The sequence below is a fragment of the Bombus terrestris genome, chromosome 3 (assembly GCF_910591885.1).
Source record: "Bombus terrestris chromosome 3, iyBomTerr1.2, whole genome shotgun sequence".
NCBI lineage: Eukaryota > Metazoa > Arthropoda > Insecta > Hymenoptera > Apidae > Bombus > Bombus terrestris.
The window spans coordinates 4,098,394-4,121,933 of NC_063271.1; the positions used below are offsets into that span (position 1 = coordinate 4,098,394).

At 39.9% G+C, this 23,540-nt stretch overlaps 1 protein-coding gene across 10 annotated transcripts in view; it reads right to left on the reverse strand.

The window, feature by feature from the left end:
• LOC100644512 overlaps positions 1-23,540 on the reverse strand; it is a 350,489-nt gene that overhangs the window by 217,040 nt on the left and 109,909 nt on the right. The gene's annotated exons all lie outside the window — the stretch shown is intronic.

The window sequence follows — 23,540 nt, forward strand, 5'->3', positions numbered from 1 at the left end:
AATCCTTGTCGGTAGCCGATTTTTTAGGTCGTCAAGGAAATACGTCGAAGCTAATCTCAATATCTCGAAGAGAATCTCGGGTAGAGGGGCAAAGGCAATAACAATGAAGCCTCTCGAACGATTACGAGCGAGCGGGCACACCATTATCACTTCCGGTCGATCGGGTATGTTATCGAGACTTCGCGATCGCTGATCGAGCCTGAAATAAAGTGGAACCACCAACGATAAGGCCGAGGATGCTTCGTGCCGACGATTGTTGTGTGCTCACCGATTAATCATGTCGAGGATGTACGTGATTTGCAAGATTTTTCAATGATTCGTTGATTTTCTGCTTTGGTTGTTTGAAAACGAGTCTCTTTTAACTTCTTTCTATTCATTGGTGCTTCTTCGGGTTCCTTTGAGCGGAAGCTTTTTTAACTTCGATGCTTCTCAATTTGAGTTGCTCGAAAGTCGATATTTTCTAATTTGGGTCGTTTGAAATTCCTACAATCCAACTTGGATCGCTTTGAAAATCAATGCTTCTCAATTTGTATCGTTTGAGAACCAACGCTTTCCAATTTGAACCGCTTAAAAATTAATCTCTAAGAACAGTAACCCCGAAAATTGAATTTTCTCGGAAATTCATGGCCATAAATTCGGTTTTCCTCAAAATCTTCTCCGCCTGTTGCAACTAAATTCCATTCGAAATCGTCACAACCCCATTTTGGGAACCGCTGTTTGCACGCTCTGTTCAAACATACCAACGCGAGATCACGAAAAAACATAGTCAATCTGTAAGGATTAACGAAATGTCGTTCAATTATCGGTTGCTCGATTTCTTTTATATTCGTGGGAAACGTGATTTTCGTTCGAATTATTCGACTAACTGCAATTTGAGTATATCGATACAGGCTCGGAGAGACTCGGTTATTCACAGAGACAGGCATCTATGCATCCCTGCGCCGGGATTTCCAAATGGAATTCCTGTCGCGCGAAATTTCGCGCTGATTGGTACGCACCAAAGGGAATAATAAACGGAGACGCATCTAATTTCGCGTGACGAAGACGAGACGGTAAATAATGCAGTAGCTCGTTAACAAGGTGCAAGATAACATACCTCGTACGTTGTTTAATTCATCGATCCGACCTGATAATATTTTAGGAATCACGATTCTAACTGTACTCGTGTCCGACTGTCGCGCTTTGTTCTATTTAAAAATCAACCACTGTCAGACTGTTGATTTATCGTTGATCAGCGTAAACGTATAAAGATGCAGGCACAAGAACGGATATGAATGAAACAATATATAAAATTCAAAGAATTAAATGAAATCTCACTGTCAAGAAATTTGATATTCATAATAGTATTCAAAACGAAACTTGATAGAAAGAAAAAGAAGCAATAACAGATTGATCTCTAATTTTTAATCTTTTAAATAAAACGTCACATATTTCTTCATATCGTGTGTTGAAAAAAATGCAGCCATCTGCAACGTGATACATGTACATATACGATTTCTAGCTTTCATCTGCTTCCACAAACTTTTTCAATCTTTTTTGATCTTTGTTATATGCGAGAGCTTTGATCGAGATTCGTACTTCTTTTACAAATACATATAGATATTATACGTTTGCATCGAATTGTTAAATCTCCATTTGGAAACCGATCCAAGTGTTTTCTATCGCGGCGAAAGTCGTTCGAAGGGGTATATAGTGACCCACATTCGTACTACAGGCTCTAATTCGTACATGGATTCACGATACGAGGTCGCTATAGCGTAAGCATCGTCCCAACCAATCAGATTTCCCACCATCCTTGTTTTAGGGGAACATGCAAATTCCAAGCGCTATCGCGATCTTGCATCCTCGTTGCGTCCAACAGCTGCCAATTTCCTTTCTTCTAGCGTGCAAAACTGTTCGCGTGTCTTTTATATGCTATCGCATCTGCCGTTCGAATCTCTTCGCCGACGTTGTCCCTCATTAAGGGAACCTCGATCGACCTTGCACCACGGTGGAAACCAGCAATTTAAACGGAGACTAGTTGTTCCTTCGTTCCCAGTCATTAAATGACCGACAGATCGCGACCGAATCTGTTGGTCTTCGTGATTCGCTTCTTACGGGTCTCACTTCCTACGGGTTGCTAGTTTATCTTATTCGACGTAGTCTCTCAACGTACATCGATTCTACTCAGGGGATGATAAGATTCAACAGTTAGCAAATATTTTATAATTTACTTAATGACGATATAAAGACACTTTTATCATAAACAATTCAGAGTATTAGGATCAGCGTTAATCGTAGCTTTATATTTCATATTATAGTATATTATACGGTTGTCATTGTGAGAAAGCCAATGGTCCAAAAAATTATTCCAACTAACTATCCATCAACCTAATCCAAACTCGTATCATGACGTATGAAGAAGCTTTAAAAATTGTAGAAAATCCAATGGTCGGAAAAGTTAATCTGGCAAATTAATTCAAACTGGGATACGTCACAACCAAGCTAAAGTCAAATCATACTATCTTTAAAACAAGAGCTTGGAAAGGTGTGAAAAACCAACTTGTCAAGTTCGTCCATCGAGTTGATCCGAATTTAAAACAAAATGTCAAATGTTATCATCCATTTCCCCTTCTTTGCGTAAGACAATCTTTATCAAATATCGCTCAAGCAATCGACAATGCTTCCTATCACCCACGTATCCGATTCCAACAGGTTCACCGCACTTCATAATCAATCCTCCCCGGTTTCCTCATAACGCTCCTGTGACTACGTGAACAGGTTTCGCAATCAGCAAGTGGAAAGTTGTTCCGCAAAAGGAAGAAATGGCGGAAACCGTGAAACCTGTCTTATAACTGGGTTATACAGTCGGAGTTTATTCGCGAATGTAGGTCGACCGGTCGAATTTACGACGGAACACGCATATGTCCTCGCGATACCCGTGTGAGATAACCAAACATCCACCATTATCCCGCACGAATTTGTCCAGAATCGACAACAAGGTTTCTCTCGACGTTCTATAATTAACGAAGTCGCTACAATAATTTTCTTTTGACATCTCTTCTTGTTCATCAGTTCTTTTTTATTTAATATCACAGAAAGATAAAAGTGAATCACCGGAAGAATACAGTATTCTTCCAAAAGTCGCTACAATAATTTTCTTTTGAAATCTCTTCTTGTTCATCAGTTCTTTTTTATTTAATATCACAGAGAGATAAAAGCAAAGCTGATCACCAGAAGAATACGGTATTCTTCCAAACAGAATAAAAAATATTTTGTTATTATTCACTTTCTGACTCCGTTATCTCTCTAGCGTCAATTTTGTCATTCTGGTTGTAAACGATAATTGATCTTGTAGTCTGTTATGACTCTCGCCTAATCTTCTCTCTTGCCTTTGTAAATATTCGAGAAACATTCTCAAGAGTCTTAGAGTTTATTATGCATTCTGTGTTGTTATTCTCTGTTATTCCTCTGATTTCACCCAGTAATCGATAATTCGATTATTATACTGATATCCTCGTTAGGCCCAATCTGAAATATGCATCTCTCATTTGGTCTCCTTATCTTAGGAAACACATGCTGCTTCTGAAAAAAATTCAACGTAGATTTCTTCTGTGAGCCCTTGTGAGCAGAACGGGCCATGATTATTCGCCGATAATACCATTACTTAATCTGAGGTCTCTGGAGGAATATAGATGATGTCGTTGATCTGCATTTGTTACATGAAATGGTCATACAAACAATTTGTATATCTCTGCACTGATCGATTTTAACGCATCACATAGATCTTCAAGTAAATCGTTACTATTTCAATGTCACGCTTGTAAGTCTAAGTATTTCCACTGAGATTTCCCAAAATCCTATTTCCTCCCTAGCCAGCGGTTTTCCGGATCGCATATATCTCTTCTCCGCCAGTGACGTGTTATTCAAGCGAGCGATCCACGATGCGTTATCTTAAATTTGCTGTACAACTATGCTTTCCTATCTATATTTTTCGAAAACTCATTTTTTCACGTATGTGTAGCCCCCACGTGCTCGCGTGTACAAATAATTAAATTAGAAAACGAAAACCCCGTTTTGATAGAGGAAATCGAGTTTCTCGAACGATATTCTGATCAACCGCGAAAATGAGTTTACTAGACGTAAACTAGAATTTATTCCGGGCCGTTTAATGACTCAATGAGAAGCAAGTTTGCCTGTTTTCTGGAACGATAGCCTGCGTTCACTGGTCAGTTCGTGATCAACGATATCCCGATGAGTTTCGCGCGTTACGAACTTTCTTTCGACCTGCTCGATTCCATAGAATTCGTTCAACGATCGCGTACGAATTGAATTTCCCCGACTCCGCGAGCAAAATTTTCCGATTGACCACGCTTTTCGATGATTACCGACCGGAAACTCGTGAAACTTTCCATCGTGAGATTTCTGCACGTCCCTCGAGACAAGCCAGGAGTTCCGCGATTTTTCCCCCATTTTTTCGTAATCGCGAAACGTTAAACGAAGTGCAGGGGCGAGATCGAGGATGTTGATCTTTCGACTGGAAGTTTCAGGTAGATGGATTGAAAAGTTTGTAGAATTGGTAATGATTATTGACTAGGGGAAAAGAATTTACCGTCTGCCAACTGGATGCTGCTTTGTAGCGTTACCGACCATTAATCCCTTAACGCACGAATTTTATCTTTGCTTTCTTGCTAAACAGGATTAAATGTTTCGTTGTAATAAAAGCTAAGCGAGATCGAAAACGAGCATCGTATTATTCGTAATATTATCGTATTATTTAACGCGATATAATGGCATAAAATATAGTAACGTGGATCATAACATCGAGAGATCAATGGCTGAAATAATTAGTTAAATTAAAAGCAATCTAAATTAATGTGTATTAAATGATCAACGAGATGGAGGACGATTGAAACGAAATTAAAGGTCAAAGAGAAGACGATAAAAGTCTTTCGGAAAATGGAAATGAATCGAGAGAAGCTCAAATACGCGCGATGAATATTGCATAGTGAATATTACAAATAGGATTTCATGGCTTTACTTCGATGTATCACAAAGTTCAAAGATATTTGAAGGTGTGTTGTAGCGGACAAGTTTCTGCAAATAGTATTCAACTATATTCGACAATGTTGACAACACACGCTAAAGCTTTACGATGCGACGATAGCCAATGTAGCAAACAGCCTGTGTAAACCTTTTAAAGCTGTACGAAGGGTTTCCTATCGCTTTGTTACGATATTAAACAACGTTGTAAATCGTTTCACGATATTCTCAACTTTTGCAACGATGTCATAAAGCGTCTTTTAGCTCTGTGAGGCTCCGCTAGACGTTATGTAATATCGTCTCGCTATCTTGCAACGTTTCCTGATTCTAGTAACAATGTTCGATATTATTACCTCACTGATACTTCCTCGCTGATTTTCCAGTTAGCTCACTCCATAAAAGCTTGGAAATAATTAATCGCTAATGGTACTGAAGACGTGATTGACGTCGAGCAAGTCAACGGTGGCGGAAGAACGCGAGATTTTCCTCGGGGAGAAACTTTGCTCGCGAGATTCTTCGTATTATACGGAGGCACACGATCCTCGAGGACCGATTAATGCAAGCAGTCGAGGAAAAATTTCATTTATCCGGCGAATATTCGACGTTCGAGGACTTCCGTTCCTCGAGCAAAGAAGCGTCGAAGCGTTCTTCCATCCTTGAAAGAGAAAAAGAGCGACGAGAAAGAGAAAGAGCGAAGGGACGAGATTTCCGTGGATAGAAATTTTTATTCCACGGAAGCTAGTCGAATGGAAATCGTTCCCTTTGGATGTCTTAATGGATTGCCATTTGTAAATTGTTAACGAGGGACGCAGTAGCGCTCTCTGACTTGGAACGCGTTTTTCTGGGGTAGCGAAAGGTCGGAAAGAAAAAGCGTAATTAATAATAACTATTGGTAATTCGTCGTAGACTGCCAGGCTCTTCGGCGAAATTGCGCGCTGTAATTTAAACTTCCTTCGATGATAGTTTGTATTTTTTCAAGTACGAGCAGGATAAGTTGTTTGTGAATGAATTTCTTAGAGTCAGGAGCAGAGAAATATTTGTCATTTTTCAGTTGTATTTGTTTAATACATATTTGTGGTTATTAAACGAGACAGATAATATTCAGGAAAATATTTAAAAATCGATAACTTACTATAGAACGTAATTAGCATTGGATCGTTTTAATTAATTGAAGAAATAAATATAGTGTACGGTATTGTACAGGTTTCTTCTAATTTATCGTAAATTATCAAGTTTTCCGTGAAGTTGTTTGCTACAATTAAAACTTCGCACGGCAGAAACCAATTATATATTTTGAAAATATAAATTGCCATTAACTTAATTAATAATATTCTCCTGAATACATCTACGCCATGTTTCATTTCTCCGCATTCTCGTATTTAACCCGTCGATTACGCAGCTCCATTGTACGAGGAGAAAGTTACGCAAATACAAGCGTTATTAGTATTGCTGGCATTACATCAAGATCGGACACGGCACCTATATTTTAATCCCGTTTTCCATCGTCACGGTAGCGCTACTAATGAAAAGGTAAACTCAAGCCGGCGCGGTTCGCCATTTTTCAACCATACCGTTGTTGTAAAACCATGACTTAATGCGTGGCCTGGCAATATGCGCCGGTTTATCTCGCTTTAACAGAGATATAATACGGCAACATCGTCGTTACGTTATCCTCTATTTACCAGAGCAAAGGAAAAAAAAAAAAAAAAAAAAAAAAAAGAAGGAATAACAACGAAAAAGGGAAGGAAAAGAGGTAGCGAGGCCGGAAGCGTGCCTCACTTTTCCGTAGCAACGAGATAAACGCGGACATCGCGCGTTAAATTATAATGTTACTGCTCGGAGCAAACTTCCACAGAGGGAGGAACGTCTAAATCACAATGAAATTTGTCCCTTTATCAGCAAACGTGCCGTAAAATTCAGTGTCGAGTCAGACGTGAACTACTTTCCATCGCATCAACGCGTGGTGAAACCGCTTTTCACCATCGCGTCGTCGTTCAGAAGACAATTGGCGAGAAAAAACGAAAGACGGGCGCGAGAAGGGGATCGATCGAACGTCGAATATGCTGTTTGAGCGAACCAGGTAACCTTTTCTAGCGACGTCGACGTTTCGCCACAACTTCTCTTGCTGCTGAAGTTGAAAGGCGTGGGATCCTGCTTTCGGATGGCTTGGCGAAACGAGCGAATAAGAAATTCCTGGCGGGAGGGATGAAGAATTTCTGATCGGTCCACGGTGTGTGTAATTAGGCTGAATAAATGCATGAGCCGCACACAGAGGCTCGACGATGAAACTTCGCGTCGTTTCAGCCAGGAAACAGCCGCCAACGACCAGAGGGGAGAAGGGAAAGAGAAATGAGCGAGATAGAAGGGGATGAAAGAATATCCGATGTTTCTGGGTCAGTCGCGAGCGCTGCTCGAGGATTTCCATCTAAATTTCAAAGCCCCGCACGTCCCTGAAATCCCTTTAATTAAATATTTGTCACGTCGCGCGTTGCTTGCCCGCGTGTCTTTTATGATTCCACGACGTTAAAACGCGCGAAATAATTGAGACCGCCTGGGAAACACGGGCCTCGCTAACTTGCAAATGCTGAAGTTGAAAACGGTATCAAAAGCTTCCAGCCAGCTAGTTGCATTCGAGCTGTTTGAACTGGAAGGGGTGGTTTTGAAATTGTTCAACATTTACCACCACTTCGAAATACCACCACGTTTCCGGTCTCCTTCTTTACTTTGATATCAACCGGAAATTTAATAGTTTCTGTAGAGACCTGAAATCGCTTTGATCTTGCTGATATATCGCCAGATCGAAAGATTCTAGACCGATGTACTTTTCGCATCGTCGTCTTCCTTATGATTCTCCTCTTGCCATTTCCTCTTACAAAAAACGCGATCAATGACGTAAAAATGGCGCAGAGAGTGAATGGCAGCTCTTGGAAGATTTCTGTATTTCATCTAGTTTGAACGTACAATATTCTTACGGTCTTCGGTAACGATATAGATGTCGTTCATTAGACAAACTACCCTCTGAATTTCAAATACGAATGTTTTTCCTCTATTAGTCCCTTGCCTATATTCTTAGAACACGCAAAATCGATAAAACAATCAAACGATTTATTATACTACTGAGAACCAAGAAGTTAAATGATGAATAAAATTTGTTATTGAAAAACGTAAATTAAGTCATTTATATATTGCTTTATACGTACATATATAAGTTTTATATGGATATCGTTTTTATCATTATATATTCAAATGTACAAGAAATATGTAAAAATAATAAATAATTCACGAAGGCCACAACCGCTTAATTCAATTTAAGATTTTTAATATAGAAAATTTCGTTGAAAATAGGCGTCCTAAAACCATCGAGCAGAAGTGAAAATTCGCTTAAAATGACACTCGTCGAAAGCTTCCAATTCTAGGAGAAGTCCTATCCTTTTAAATCCACGGAAGGTGCCTTTAAAAAACAATCCCTTGCACGCCTCATCATCCGCGACAGTTCCCACCCTCATCCCCACGATTTCTCAAATCCTACCGATCCACGTCACCGTGGAGGAAGTTGCTGTCGATAACATCCGTAAAAAGAGCGCCGGTTCTATCTCTGGATATGGCTGGATATTCTTGTCCGTGGACTTCGGTTTCGATTCCACCGCGATTTCCGCATCCGCTCTGGCCAGCTGGGTCTGTGTAAACGTGGGACAAAAGGGAACCACGGCTCGGTCGTGGAAACACATTTATCGAAGGCAATAAAGGCCGTGGCGACAGAAAACGACGCCACGGGGCGCGATTGCTCCACGTCGTTTCTCCACCCGTCCCTTTCCTCTGTCGGTTACTTTAACCCTGCTACAACATCCCTTCGCTGGACAATAATGAGGGAGAAGCCGTACAAACACGTCGCGCGGCGCACCATTGGCCGGCGAACCTCGCCAAATTGCACGGTGATGTTCACGGTTTGTTAATTGCCCGTGAACAGAGTGCAAGTGAAACCAACTTGAGCTTGGTGCTTTCTGAATAATGAATCTGTTGTGATGTAGTTAACGATTGAAAATCGTCATAACCGTTTTTATACAATTGGATTTTTAGCGAATATCTTTTTGCATTGTTCAGTTATCGTTTAATTATTTGATAGCTTCGTAGTAACTCTATCGGAAACTTTTTATAAAATTCGTATTATATTAAATTATTTCTTACTATTACTTCTTACTATTTACCGTATAGCTTTAGCATCGCGTTTTCTCTTCATTTTTATGGAATTGACATTCTTTTCTTAGACGCGCTTCTTACCATTTATTGGATGGCAAAGTTTCTGAATAAAAGGTTTTTTCTGAAAAGTTGTTACAGAAGTGGAATTTTACTAACTAATGTACTGTACTGTATGATATCGCGAATAATTCGTGTTCGCTGTATCAACTATATTCGTAATATTTATATTTTACAGGTACTTCAAATAAAGACAAAATTATGGTCAAAACCATCTCAACAACCAAAATATGAAATGTTACAGGTCACACCTTGATAATACTACAATCGTGTTTCGCATGATTCGTGAAAGAAAGTCGTTTAATGGCGTTATCGATCACAATAGAAGGAACATTGTATTGCAACGGTGGTACTCGCGAATTGGATTTGCGCTCGGAACGTCTAGCAGAGGTAGCATTGCGGCAGCTCTGTATAATTAGTACTGGCAATTTCAGGCAGTCTCAATTAGGGGCTTCGTTAATTAAAAGTAATCAGCCGCGTAGTCGTCGAGTTCTAAGCGAGCTTTTCTACGTTTTCACGACACCCGATATACATGCCTGGTTGCGAAGCTACTCGACGAAAATCGAGGCTTTTCATTCCATTAAAACTGCGGTGTTTCGCCTGTTCCACAGCTTGAAAGTCAGTTGATTCGCATTGTGACCTGGGTGACGTTGCATTTAACTCCGCCTCGCTATGAGCAAGCGGTTTGTTTTCTTATTTGTTCGGTTAGAAACGAACATATTGACATTTTGGCAGAGTTGGTTTTAAAATAGACGATTCTTCATTGTGAAAAAGATATTAACAAGTGTTATTGAATCATCGATGCTAACTGTTCGTTCGATTTATTTTTATTTAAAAGTTTGATAACGTTAATTGATTAAGAACGATTTATTGTTACCATGGACAAGTTGTTACGATCACTGAACATTAAGGGTTGCTAACTGAATATTAAGCATCGTTTGAGAAAGGTAATTGTGACGAGAATCTTGAGAAATAAAGTTGCAATTTGTTTGCCTCAAGGCAACACGAGAATCTCATAACTCAAGAGAAAGAAGATCAAGGCGAAAAAGACAGGGTCATCAATAATTGATACCACGCTGGCTCTGATCAGAGGCGAACGCGTTTCCAGTTCTTTTTATTCGTATAAAGATCGTATCCACAAACTCTTCTGAAGTCGAGTTAATTTATAATTCATAGAACACGAACGAGTGTCTCATGAAGCTGAATAATTTACGTTCGAACGAGTTTCTCACCGTATTTCTCTGGTCTATCTGCTTTAAAAGGTACCCGTTTCCATGTTTAGACCGCAGCTCCGCTAACTAGCCACGTTGATGAATTCGCGAGTGCAATCTTATCTCATTTTCCCTCACATATGCCTTGAATCGTCCGACGACAAAGCGCTCTTCTCTCTTCCTCTCAAAAAAAAGAAAAAAAGGAAAAGAAAGAAATAAGGAAACACTGCCAACAAAAGGAGCAGCAGAAAAGACACAAAGAGAGGCTCGTCTCTTTCAAAAACTCTTTCTCTGAAAAAACTCCACGTTTACACGCCAGGAAAAAATCGACGCACAGCACCGTCCCCAAAGACAAAGACGGGATCCCATTTAAGCGAAAGAATAATTCGTTTCGGCGACGGTCGAAAAACTCGCGTTTAGTCGGCCAGCCAAGTCGAGGGCGAATTAAAACCACCCCAGCCATTCAGAGACCAAGAAAATTACGCGGCTCCAGAACGTCCAGGGCCATCGAGCACGTTCGACGTCCACTGAAAAATATTTCACGGCAAACGACATCGTAAGGACCAGGCTTGTTTCGTGGATCTAACGAGCCGTCACGAGGAAGTCGACCAGGCTTAACGACTTCTGTCCGTGCGACAAGTTGCCGTGTAAAAACCGTGGAGAGCGTGAAAACGACGTTTTCGCTTGGTGCCTAATGCCTGGAAAATTGTTAATGTATTGTGACGAGAAGAAAAGGCGGAAAAGAGGGTGGGAGTTAAGAAGTTCTTGGCGCAATGATAATAGGTGGATGATCGTAGATTTCGATAAATTTTTTGAGTAGCTAGTCAGACTTTGGTTGTTCAAGTCTGGTTTAATCGTGGAGGGAAAAGTATGAGAAGTTTCAAATTTTATCGAGTTGCATAAACATTTGAAAAGGTTCTTGGAAGTTGCGAAATGGTAATAGAAGGATGACCGGGGAATTTTTTAAACAGTTAGCGAGACTACAGTTCGTTGAGGTACCAGCTTGATTATGCCGGAGGCAATACGAGTAGTTTCAAATCGTATTAAATTTGTAAAGGAAAAATTATTATTCTTTATAATACATTAATGAAGAATTTTTATCCCTAGGTAATAAAAGAAATATGTTACAAACAACGTAATATAGGAATAATATTTTATTATAGAAAAATTTTGAACGCCATTTATGAGCAGCTATTTGAAAAAACAACGATAAAAATAACAAACGAAAAAATTACATATATTGCGAAGGTGAAATATAACTACGGCGCATCTGTACACCTACAGTACAAATATTTGTACATGTAAACAGGTAACCAGCTGGAAAGCGTAAAACTATAAAAGTTCCTGCCAATACCTCTGCGCTCTTCCATTCCGTTCGTCGTACCAGCAATTTTCCAGAAAGCTTCGAGCGCGCGAATCGATAGATCCCAGGTTCGCTAGTATCTAACTGACTCCCATAAAACCGGCTACGTATCATGAATTCCGATCCGGTGTCGTAATTCGAAATCCACCCGTTAAAATCTGCAGTCGTTTCCGAAACGTGCCTCGCCAAGGAATGCTTATTACCCAATTTTATTGCGAAACCCGCGGTGAAATCGCGCGAAGCGGATCCAATGCGCACTTTACCCCGTTTCCATCCCCTTTTCATCCCTCTTCGCTCCCACTTCTGTGAATATAGTAAAGCATTTCAAAAATTTCATGCCGAGCAATAAAACGGTCGTATCGTTTCATTGTTCCATGATCTTCGATCACAGATCTACATTTTGTATTTATGATATACAGGAAATACTTTGAGTTTGAGTTATCCAGTAACCCAGTAGTTTGGCCTCGTGGTTTTGTTCTATCTTGACCGATATTCTCAGATGATAGTCTATTAGTAGAACAGTTTGTCAAAGTTTGGAGATTAATAGAAAGACACGCTCCATTTATCAAATTGAAGATTAAGGTAGGATATGTTTTAAGGGTATATTTTAAGTTGCTTTGGATTTAATTGTTTAATTTTAATGTGAATATATTTGAGCGGAGACTCGTTGTATCTTGAGAGAAACGAAAAGGAATTCTTTAATTTCGACGGAAGTTAAAAAGAAGTTTTTTCTCTCTGGTTTAAAACTGTAACTTATCAAGTGTAGGGAAATAATAAATACGTAGTATAGAGATAAAGAGTCGCTTTTTAGTATTATTAAAAGGATTGGATGATGGTTAAATAAATCCCATCAGTTTCTATAAATATTATTTGTGACACGGATTGGTAATAAATTCGTGTGCTAGGAAAAAGTTAAAACAACGTTATAAGGATAGGAGAATGAGAGGTCTCGATGGTAATGGCGGTAGCGTGTCCAACTACAATTACGAGGCTCCCTCAGTTCGATTCCCGCAGACAATAAATCTTTTTCTGACATTTCTACATCCAGTGCTTCTTTCACCGAATCGACTTGCAAGATTTCCTTTCCAATCTTCGGAAAAAGCTTTAACTAAACAAAGAAAAAACTGCTTGAATATCAACTCTCCACTATTTTCATGTAAAAAAAAATGCTAAAAAAATAAACTCAGAAAGAATGTCAAAATATTTAGAAATATATCTACTATGGAAAGAATGCAAAAAATTCACAGATATCCATTAAAGAGATAAAATCGAAATTAATGTTATAAAATTAAGTTCGTTACCTACCAATGACCTAAAAAATGTCAAAAGTCGAATCAAAAAGCGTCAAAAACCCTTTCTCCGCGATTCCTTGGAGAAACACAGAGGTTCAAAGAAAAATGTGTCGTAGTTAAAGGGACAAAAAAGAGGAGGATAGAATCGAAAGTGTGGTCGTTAGGCATGCAAACGGGGTGCGAGTGATAAACGGTTTTACGTTCGACGCGGTAATGGCCGAACTCCGCTCGACTCGTTCTTCCTGACCTACATCCATAGGAAGGGAGGTGTAACTGCGTTTCTTCCTGCAGAACGACTGAAAGTAATTGCTTCGAGTTGCTAAAAAAAGATGGTTCCTTACAAAAGGATAAATACGAAGGATGGGAGAAAGGTACCATCGCGAAAGAAACACGACTGTTCTCTAAAACTTTCCTATGGAACTATCGAGATAACTTTCGTCTCTCAGACTCTTTTATTCTCGTATCTCGAGGTCGATTATTCGATCGAAACTGTTCTGGGAGCAGATCGAACCAGACGGGGTGGTTTCACTAAAAATTTCACACGTTAAAGAATGTTCAGTCCGAGTTCCACAGACTTTTATGTACATACATTATTAGTCAAAAGTTTACAACCATTTTTCAAGGTGTACCTATAATAAAAATAAAAGTCTCCTGCTATTTGTTTTATTAATTCAAAATTAACGATGTTGATATAAACGATACAATCTTGTTCGCTCGAATAGATCCTTCGTTAAAAATTTGTCCAAAAATATGGAATTCTAAGATAACATTTTCTTTAAATGCTCGAATTCGATGTAGAGGAAAGTTGTACGACTTTTGTTACACGATTTGTTTCATAAGTTGAAAGATACGGATTTGGAATCTCAAGTATATGATTTTGCACGAATTTTTCATAGCGGTTCGAAACTTTTGGCTGACGGTGTATATCTGGACGAAAAACGGCGGTCGAACGAATAGCCGATAAAACAGACTCCTCTTTGTCAGAGGACACCCGTGAACCAGCAGAAAAATCGAAGCGATCTAATCTGGAAATGGTCGACCGTGTGTTTCCCGTTTGTCGTCGATTCTTTTTCTGTTCTTCTCTTTCTTTCTCCTCTCTTTTTTTTCCTCTCGCTCTGTGTTCCCTTTTGTCCCGCTTCAGGTTAACGGAGATACATCTGTTTACCGTTTCCTGTGCGGCTGGTTTATTGATTATTCATAGCCGCGCAAATATACCGACGTCGTTCCGGTACGAACCGCGGCCTGTAACGCAGTCGGCCAACCGGAAGATCCAATTTTTCTCACGGTAGCTGTCGTTTGTGCGCCCTCCTCGCGTGTTCCTCTCGTTAAAAAGAGAGCCTGACGATCACGCGATCAGCCACGTTTTCCACGCGAACGACCGAAGACAGCTCTCCGTGTGTAACTCTGATCTTTCGTCCTTTTTTTTCTGTCTTTCTACAATACGATACATCGATCGTTACGTTACGTTCTTTCCTCTTTTTTTTTTTTTTTTTTTTTTTACTTCTTTGTAGCAACGAAAGGAAAAACTAGTCGGTTCTCGTTTCGTTTCGCGCTCTCAAGAGGTTGAATTCCTTTGTCGGTGATCTAAATCGTTGGAGGGTTGTGAGATAAAGGTGGAAAAAAGGAGGTCGGAGTATACCGAGGAAAGAGTTGCTCGTAGAATCGATACTAATACTGGAAGGATCGGCGGATGGGAAAATGTAACAATAATCGGATAGATTGTTATTGGAAATACGTCGGGTATCGTTGCAATACGTAGTACAAGCTTCGAAATGGATCAATTTTCTTCGAAATATAGAATATCGTAGTGTTCGTTTACACACTCATGGTTCTTATTTCGAACGCTGATAATATTCCACCTTTCATTATATTTCATTTCCGAATCTAGTTGTAATTTCACGTTTACTAAATGCCAATTCAATCACCAATTAATCAATTGTTACAATGTTTTAGACAATCGCTGGTCAGTCGTTATTGATTTTATTCGTTGGAAAATGCTGTTTTCCAACGGTAAATCGTAACATATGAAATGTCAGTATGAATGCTCCAGATTCTTCATCTAAAATTATAGAGAAGCGTATCATTTGTTTGCGATCTTTTGTTTCGTGTATCTTTTGTTTGAAATAATATAATTCATCTTTCTTTATGAATTTAGATTCAGTTATTCTGCAACAAGAGCCGTACATAACGTTCACATTGTTTCCACAGGCTGCTACTAACGAACCCAACGAATCCACCATTGGTTTTCTGCATTTGCTTTTAAAAATACCAACTTTGAAAATGGAGCTCGAAGAAATGAAAAAATCGAAAACTGATCAAAATTTTTTATCATACGTCTTCAAATAATTTCGCCAGCCACTGTTGAAACGACTTACATTATTTCGTAGATTTGATTTTTCATTAACTCACGTCCATTCTTCCTCCATCGCTCCATTAAAACATGTTTTTTTTTTGGACCAACGAACACAGACGTTTATAGAGGATTTAGTCGGGTTTCGAAAATTTATCAAATGGCCGATAACGAGTCTTATAATCGTTGTAACTGGTTGTATCGGGTAACGTCGACGGCTCCATGTACACGGCCGTGTCTGCGGTCTTGTTCGAGCGGCGTATCGTGCACGACATCGCGCGTTCGAACAACATTGGCCCGTTTCCAACGGACACGGCCCAGCGCAACGGCTGACTGCAACAGTCTGATTCTACTTAACCGACTTGTTCTAATCTACTCGAATAAATTACGGTGACGCGTACGTTTCCATACGGATTACGCTTCTCCATAGAATCATTCACTTCGTGATTCTATGTCGGATACTCTTCGTACGAGTTCCGATTGTCTTCCGCGTTAAGTCAGGGTTCATAGATATCTTTGATACATAACGATACTTTTGTATTATCATTATTTTACTGTTGGTATATTTACGTTAATTTTGGTTACGTAGATTTTATAACGCAAGGGAATAATATAAGATACTTTTGAAATTTATAGGAAAATTAAAATTGTGCCGTTATTTCTGTCTCGATCGATAAATGCCACTACTGAAGTTTTGATCGTCATTTCTGAACGATTTAAATATATTATAAATTCGTATTTACGTCACAGAAGAGATTTAACGGCCAAAGGATATTATAAATTTATATCTTTAAAATTTATTGACAAAATCGCCAGAAATATCGTTGGCATTCTTTCGGCTGACGAATTAATATTTGAAATTTGTGATATTATTAAATTTACTGTCCTACTATGAAGATATAATAAACGGAAACACTCGTAAACTGCGATCCAACACGACGAAAGTTTCCTTCAACTCCACTCAGAATATCATCAAGCAACAGGCTTTTGATCAATCAGCGAGACTTCTCGGCAAGATTCCAGCATCCGCTAATTGCAGACGCCTCGTTAATTAAGCGCCACAGAAATTCTTAAGGAACGAACATCTTCGCAGACATTTTATTTCGAAAGAAAGTCGAAGCACGTAGGAGGCTCGATTCATTGTCCCGTGAAACGTCTCTCGCGGTCGAGAAGGGATCAGATGGGGTGTTTCCATCTCTCTACCCCCTTTTTCTTACCTCGTCTTTGCCTTTGTCCTGTCTGGTACTCCTCCTTCTTCTTTCGTGGTTTCTTGAGCGTTCCTCACGATAGAAAAATGTCTTGTGCATGCCCAGGACGACGAGAGAAAAATACTTGAGACGTTTTCACCCCTGGAATTCGCCAAACGAGATGTTCGTACTTACCCCTTGTTCGCGTATTGTTAGAGCTAAACGACGAATCGATTAAATAAGGTACTTTAAATAAACATATAATGTAAATAAATCAATGGTTCTTAGAGAAACATATTGTATTATAAAAACGACACTGTACTTTTATTTGCTTATTCGATAAGAAGTTTATAAAATAAATAAAATATTGATTCTCAAGAGCATTCTATTGTAGCAACGACACTGGTCTCTTCTTTATTTAATTGCAATTGTAGCTTGTATTATTTTATATTTAAAGCGCAAAGCCTGGTTTGTACTGCGATATTTTCACAATCATATTCTGAAAGTTGTACGTATATATTGTACGAAATATCAAATAGTTGAGAAAATTGGGAAACAATTAATCGAAGCTGGCCGTATCTTTCGAAACTCGTGCATCCCCTGAAGCGGCTGAGCACTTTCTAAAGTTCTATGAGCGTCGTAACGAGCCCACGTTCCTCTAGCGATCGCCAAGCTGCGCCAAAGCAGGATCCACGCTGCTAGCTTTACGCAAACTATGCAACCATGTCCGATAAATTCGTTCCCAGCGAAACGAAATTCTCCGCCTGTCTTTGGACAAGATCTTCTACCAGATCTTTAATATCAATCCTACTCGATAAAAGCGACAAAGAGAAAGGACAAAGAAACTCGTCCAAGCTTCAACATCTCTTCGTGTTGATCGCTTAACCGTCTTTTACTCGTAAAACTTTAACGATGGAAATTAGAAAGCAAGAAAATACAGCTTTTAAGAGACACTAGAGGTAAATAAGCTCCAAAGTGATCCATCTACTATCTTTACAAGACCGTAGCTCATTTAGAATATTTTCCTCTAGGAAGTATGAAAATTCACTTGTTAACAATGCGTTCTTAAGGGTTGTTGTTGGTTACGTTACGGCCCGAAATTATTCTATTTCCGAACGATTTATGGCAAATAATTTCTCAAATTATTTATTTAGTTCTCGAAAATTTGCCTACCCAACCTCGTATCGATTATACTTGTCCGATTGAAAGTGATTCGACCACGAAATTATTCTATTTCCGAACGATTTATGGCAAATAATTTCTCAAATTATTTATTTAGTTCTCGAAAATTTGCCTACCCAACCTCGTATCGATTATACTTGTCCGATTGAAAGTGATTCGACCACGCGCTACTCTGTCCGATCATTACAAGCTTCTACCACTTTTTAAAAAGACGTACTACTTACGTTAACTTACTTGTAAGAAAGATCTTAAAAGTGCACAGAATAATCGCTATATCTCTCAATAGGATATATCACAGACTGTAAGAAACCTAACAAAAACCATTTTATCCATTCGCGTCGGAAAAATGGTCGACCAAGGGTTACAAGAAAATCTCAACATCCACATTGTCCCTTACCGCAATCTGCCAAGCTGTAGGCTACGGTTTACCACAGAAGACGGTAGAACAAATTCATTTCCATCCCGGCTAGTCCAGCTCTTCCATTGAACCGATCCCAATGGGTCGTACCTAAGATCCAGGATTCACCTCGGTCAAGATAATTTCGCGTTAGGGAAAAGAAGCTAGTTAACGTTGGCCGGATATTATCACGGCCGGTCCCTGACACTTCCATTTCCCGTCTCCACGTTCGTTCACCGCCTTGCCTAATCCCCTTCCGGCCAGGAACAAAGGAAGAAGCGAGAGAATCGCCGATCGCGCAGCTTCGAAAAAGAGCTACGGTGAAATGGGACGGGATTGGATCCCGAGGATTTGGCCAACGAGCAGAACGAATGGCCGACAGACGCGCTACCAAAGATATATCGGCTTCGCGAAAGACGCCCAGCTAGCTCCTCTTGCCCTGCTTAATAGGAGCTGTTCCGTAAATCCGGCAGAATTTTTCGAATCCGAAACAAGGTGCTTCCGTTCTTAAGAAACCAGTGGTCTTTTTTTTAGGATATGGATGGACGACGATCATTAGACTGCGGATGATCATGCGTTTTTGTAAAACTTAAGGATGCGCAAATTCATAGAATGGATAAACAGTTTGTAAAAGATCCATCTGAAGGATGCTCAGCTGTGGCGTCTTGAGGAGATTAGGTGCTCGTTATAGTATCTGAAGATTAAATTGATTAGTTGTAGTTGAATTTCATTTGTGTGGTTCGGCGGCGTTTGTAAAAATACGAATTTGCATAAACATTCGTGGTCTAATGACGGTGAAAGAGTTGAAGGGACGTGAATGGACATAGAGCATGTTTCTTAAAAAATCATTTTTCTTGCAGCCCCTGGTTCAGAATTTCAGAGATGAAGATGAATCAGAGTTTTGCTAGTTTCCGTATAATCCGTGGCATTGAAATGAGAATATAGGAGCTACTTTGTAAAGTATTTTATAATCTTTTTATTGTAAATAATTTGATAAAGAAGTTTGTATTTCTCGACGTTCTTGAAAGTAAGGCTTTTGTAAGTTTGAACGAGAAGCGGAGCCGAGATTTCGGGGTTTCTTGTTGATTTTCTTACTATCTGTGGTATATAAATGGGGCTTACTGTATAAATTTGTATAACCACCGAGATCGAAGTAAAAATGGTATACAGACAATTCAAACAGGATAAAGAAAACTAACCGTATGACACCACAGGAATTTGTATTTTCTGGAATTCTTGAGACAAGAATATATTCAGGCATTCGGAAGGAGGAAGTTTCCGCTATCTGGAAAGTAAAACTCGCGAAGTTGAGATAGAATAAAATTTCCAAAGAGAAAATCGAGTTAAACCTCTTGACGATACCGGTGAAGGTGAAGCACAATTTCTCCACTGTTACCGATACCCATATTGTCCTGGTTTTAAAGCTATAAGCCAAGAGATATAGGAACTACATATCTTCAGCCTGGTATCTCGTGATTCACACGTCTATAAATAGAAGCGTTCAACGAAGGATGAAGCCAGAATTATAATGATCGAGGTTACTGCGCAAAAGATATTCCCTGATTACTTCGACAAAACTCCGGCAATTAACCGACTCGCGATTAAAGTCGATCGATAACTAGTCTTCCTTTAAATAGGTCAATTTCGAGCCCAACAATCCATAAAAATATGTTTCTTCGAACAACTTACAAATACCGAGTTCCTTTAATGTTTAGAAAAAAGAAACAAAGCTGTACATTTATATATATCTTTGTCCTTCTTTATTTTCTTTCACAACTCTCCCTAAGAACAACATTTTTTCGAATAGAAACTTCGTAATTGCTTTCCGACTGTCTGCGCAAGACCAAACCCGCCAGTTTTAATAGAAACGGAAGTGCAAACAACTCCGTCGCGTCGTCGCTATAAAACATTTCCAGCCGATGAAGAACTCCGTAAGACGATCGCGAGTCTTGCGTCCCTGAGAAAGAAACGACGAGACTAGAGAATATCTTCTGCGGCTAATTACCTTTCTATCGCTTCGTTCGTGTTTCGAAAGATATGGCAATTATAGCATCGTATCGCGTTTCGATCAACCATGTCCATCATCCACAGAATACAATATCCCAAGTCCCAAGACTCCCAATAATCATCGTGACTATCCATCTTCGATACTAACCCTGTTCTTAGAACGTTAAATGTAACAACAATTGCAGTAACGAGCTTAATTCTTTGCAGCGTTTGATAAACATCACCGCGACTTATGGTTGTTCGCCGAAGGAAGAGGAAAATCGCCGCGGTCGAGGGGTTGGCTGGAAAGAGGATTGGAGAAGGAAGTGAAAGGCATGTATCGTGGCATAAAAGCTCGTTCCATTTACCCGACTGTTCCTCTGCTCGCGTTTCGTCACGTAGACTCGCGCGCGCGTCTATTCGGTGCACCCGATGCCCGCAAACAATTCCAACCCCCGGAAAACGAGAAGAGAGAGGGCGAGAAAGAGAAGAGGAAGAACGCGCTCAGTCCACGAAACGAACGAATCCCTTTAATCCGTTCTGTCAGAGGCAAATGAACAGTACGCCTGTGGACAAAGCTTTGCCTCAATCCCATCCTCGCGCATCCCCCTCGTCGTCTCTTTCTCTCGCACGGCCTTCTTCTCCGTCCTTCGTTCCAGTCGCCTGTTTCCGTTACCCTCCGAGAAAGGCGTTTTATCTACGTCCACCAGCAGGTTGTCCTCCTTTTTCTCGTTTTCTCTTTCCTAATTTCCATTCGCGAGCCGAGATCTCTTTTTTTGACCTTTTTCCCTGACACTCCGTTAGAGCATCGGAAGAAAAGCGAAAACGTTAGACAGATCCTTTTACATGGTGTAATAAATTGATGAAAGAGGGTGGAAAGGTTAATTCGTCGCAGGGGTGAACGGATAGGGGACGACAAATATTTGGAAGAGAATGCCACGGACGCGAGTGTTGGCTGACACAAGTCGGACGTTACTACTTACACACCGCTTCTCATTGCGTTCTTGGGACCGGGGAACGATTTAGCCAGCCGTGAATCGGAGGGTTGCTTTTTAGTGTACGAGGCTTCCATTGCGTCGGAGTAAACGTATTTTCATGAAATTGTGACGCTAAAGTTGAACTTCTCAAAGATCAAACTAAAGGTCTCTATTTTTTATAAAATAAAAAATGTTTCATTGCTCGAGTATGCAATTTGTATTGAACACGAGGAAAAAGAAATCTTATCTTCGTCGATTTATGTGTCATAAGATAATAGCGTGAATAATTATAAATTTACGCCGTCGAAGTTGCTTTTCACGCTTCCCGAGGTACTATGTTAAAAATTTCCCTATAATGAAGGAAAGACGGGAGCAAGAGCTTCTAGGATTTTTTCCTTAATGAATGGAAAACTTGTTGACAGCTCATCGATGAAGTACAGTTTTTTAATTCGCTTAAAAGTTGTTGAAATTTGCTTTCCACGGTACAATGTAAAATTAATCGAGAGTTTAATGCACCGTAAACTCCAAGGAATTCAGTAACGCGTATTTGTATGGCCAGAAATAGGCGGATTTCACGATTATATCGAGAATAAAGACGATTCAACGACAGAATCCGGCAACAGTAAGCCTTCTGGAATTGACCAGTCTGCTTCGTTCTCAATGATAATTCCTTCTCCGTCGTTTCTGCAACCCTCTTATCCACCGGCATCGTTCTAAAAGAAAAAAATCTTCTGCTATTTCGTATGTATTGTACGGAAATTCAGCGAAATATTCCTTTCCATGACGATAAAGCGACATTCGAATCAAAGAATCAACAAAAATTTTCTTTCAATGTCCAGGCAAATCTCCGTATAGGAAGAGCGAGCATTAATAACAGAAAATGGTCATTGACATACGCCATCAGTATCATCCCTATAGCCGAGAGCAATTACAACAATATCCACACGCGTGTCCGAGGTTTCATTGAATCGTGACTTTTGACAGGAATCGAAAGCCAATACCAGCTACAATCAGCTCGATATCGATCGCAAATACCAGTTACAATTTCACCAAGCTCGACAGCGAATCACCAACCCGATACGATGGTTCGCCAAACAATCGACCAACCCCGTACTTCGATCCACGTAAAATCTCAACAGTGTGGCACATATTGTTAACTAAAACGAAATGGTAACCAGGAACGCGCGCGTGGCACACACACGGTCCATCAGATTTAATGCAATGTCCGGGGTTCGTCGTGATTCGGTATGGTGAACGTACAACCCCAAAACCAGTTTACCCACTGGCCTAGCCGAGGATATTACGTGGCCACGGCCAAAAACTCCACAATACCGGTGGCGTAGTTTGCGCGTGGGCGCTTCCTCGATCGCCCTCATGGACGTTAATCCATGTACGCATGGACCATTAATAGTGGCCGACCGATAAATGGATTGCCGTCGATAGTGGTGGCGGTATAGCGACGGCCATAAGTGCCGGGACCAATAGCATGGAAACGTTTTCCGCTCTGGCCTCGACGTTCTGACGCGTGTTCGCTGTTGCTTGTCGTTAACTTGTTGTTGTCGTTAACTTGTTGTTACCGTCAACTTCATTTGTGGAAAGTTTCGCTTTTTCTACGGTAGTATGCGCGTGAACGTGTATTTATACACGATGCTGAAGGGTTGGTATATTGAAGTTGGATTTACGTGTTTCGGATTCGCGCGGGTTATTTTGGTAAATAGGGTTTATTTAGTGAATGGGGATTTACTACGATATATGTTTGACGTATGATATTTTCGTACAATTACATGGTGGCTGTATTATGGTCGATGATCGAAGAGCTCATTTAGCTTCGATCATAGCGAAGTTTAGGTGTTTCAGATTCGTATAATTTTCTTTGGAAAATGGAGCTTCTATTGGAAATTATATTTCAAGTGTATTTGTCTGCTATCTCATCAAAGTGTTCGTTACAACGAAAACTCCCCCAGAGACAACGTCCTTGAAAAAAAGCAGTGAATTCTTGTACAAAAAATACCTCAAAAATTATTCATTCAGACTAAATAAACCTTAATAAATTTTTGCAAAACTCGTACCAATGAGACGCTTTACGTTCGTTGGATACAATTCCAGTCAATTCGGAATCGTATCGAACAACTTGGAAACGCGTGAAATCCCGAACCGATTGGAACAACAATTAAACATTCTCAATTGCAATCGGACACCTAAATACCATGCAAACTCCCAAACGTTCCTTCATTTTCTATTCCCAAACGTTACGCGAAGGCATGAAACCAATTCAACCATTCGACTAATATTCTGAACGCTCGTTGCACAAAACACGTA